Source organism: Chiloscyllium plagiosum, unplaced genomic scaffold (assembly GCF_037043375.1).
Source record: "Chiloscyllium plagiosum isolate Xiang-an unplaced genomic scaffold, Cpla_swu_hap1 HiC_scaffold_4, whole genome shotgun sequence".
Taxonomy (NCBI): Eukaryota; Metazoa; Chordata; class Chondrichthyes; order Orectolobiformes; family Hemiscylliidae; genus Chiloscyllium; species Chiloscyllium plagiosum.
Window position 1 is genome coordinate 67,509,401 of NW_028270142.1, and position 2,006 is coordinate 67,511,406.

At 50.1% G+C, this 2,006-nt stretch overlaps 1 pseudogene; it reads right to left on the minus strand.

Moving 5' to 3' along the window:
- Positions 1 to 568: 568 nt before the first annotated feature.
- Positions 569 to 1,537, minus strand: LOC148150162 (uncharacterized; annotated as a pseudogene).
- Between the last annotated feature and the right edge of the window lie 469 nt (positions 1,538 to 2,006).

Sequence of the window (2,006 nt, forward strand, 5' to 3'; positions counted from 1 at the left end):
TATTCCCAGCTACCTTCACCACCGCCCCCACCCTCCTCCCACTTATCTCTCAGCCCCCTTGCCTCCCCTCACCCTCATTCCTGAAGAAAGGAGTTCTAAAGTCATGCGATTTCCTCTTAATGATACCTTTCAGGGTAAGGTGTTAGCTGTTAGTGGAGAGGGGGCATTGGACAGTGATTTGCCATCATCTTCAATGGATTCACAGCATTTTGTTATTCTATCTTCTTGACGGCACTGAAAGGATGCAAGTGCATCCTAGTCCTCTGCTGGCTATCTAGCTTTTTGTCCTTCTGTGGGCCACCTTCACCTGGGTGAGTGATGGAGATGGGATGCATTGAACAGTGTGAGAGGTAGCCAGTTGATGGGTGTGAGATGTGATGTGATCATTAATATTTTGTCAGCACTACTGACATAACCTCAAGGTCATATTCTGGACATTTGACAGGTTGGACACTGAGAGAATGTTTCCATTTATGTAGAGATCTAAGACTAGGGGGCACAGTTTAAAAATAAAAGATCTTTCCTAAAGTTGAACATGAAGTGGTCGGCCACAGGGCAGTGGGGTTGTTTAGTTCATGTGTCCTGGAGCTTTCTCTGAAACGTTCAACAAGTTGCCATCCTGTCTCCCCATTGTAGAGGAGACTACATCGAGGACAATGGACACAGTACATGGGGTGTTTGAAAGTGCAGGAAAATCTCTGTCGGATATAGAAAGATCCTTTGGCGCCTTAGTTAGAGGTGAGGGGGAGGTGTGGGCACATGTTTTGTACCTCTTGCGGTGACAAGGGAAGGTGCTGGAAGTGGAGGGCGGGTTGGTGGGGGGTCGTGGACCTGACATGGGTGTCATGGAGAGAATGGTCTCTGCAGAATACCGAAAGGGGTGGGGTGGGAAATATATCTCTGGTGGTGGGGTCTGACTGTAGGTGGCAGAAATAGCAGAGGATGATGCATTGTATCTGGAGATTGGTGGGGTGGAAGATGAGGACCGGGGCAGTTTTATCCTTGTTGCAGTTGTAGGGGTGTGGTTCAAGGGTGGAGGTGGGGGAAATGGAGGAGATGCACTGGAGGGCATAGTTGACCAGACAAGAGGAGAATTGCAATCCCTGACGTAGGAGGCCATCTGGGATGTTCTGGAGTGGAACTGATCCTTTTGGGAGCAGATGCAGTGGAGGTGGAAAAACTTGGAGTAAGGGATAGGGTTTTTACAGGAAGGAGGTTGGGAGGAGGTGTAGTCCAGATACCAGTGGGAGTCGGTGGGTTTGAAGTAGATGTCCATGTTGGGTTGGTCACTGGAAATGGAGACGGAGAGATCCAGGAAGGGGAGGGAGCTGTCCAAGATGGTCCAGGTGAACTTGAGGTCAGGGTAGAAGGTGTTTGTGAAGTTGATGAACTGTTCAACCTCCTCATGGGAGCACGAGGTGGTGCCGATACAGTCATTGATGTAACAGAGGAAAATTTGGGGAATGGTGCCAATGTAACTGCGGAGGATGGACTGTTCCACGTACCCGACGAAGAGCCAGGCATAGCTGGGGCCCATGCAGGTGGTTATGGCAACCCTTTGGTCTGGATGACTTGCAGAATGTTTCACAGAATATCTTTAGGACACAGGCACTAAACAACCCCATCGCCCTGTAGCCGACAGCTTCAAAACCCACTCCCACTCCGCCATGGACATTCAAGTTCTGGGCCTCCTCCACCACCAAATCCTAGCCACCCGATGAGTGGAAGAAGAACACATTCATCTTCTGCCTTGGGACAGTCCAACCACGTGGAATCAGTGTAGATTTCACCAGTTTCATCATCTCCGCTCCTCCCACCTTGTTCCAGATCCAACCCTCGAACTCGGCACTGCTCTCTTGGACTGTCATATCTGCCCATCTTCCTTCCCACCTATCTGCTCCACTCTCCACTCCGACCTATCACCATCACCCCCCACCTTCATCTACTTATTGCATTCTCAGCTACCTTGCTTCCAGAACACACCCCTCCCATTTATCTCTCAGCCC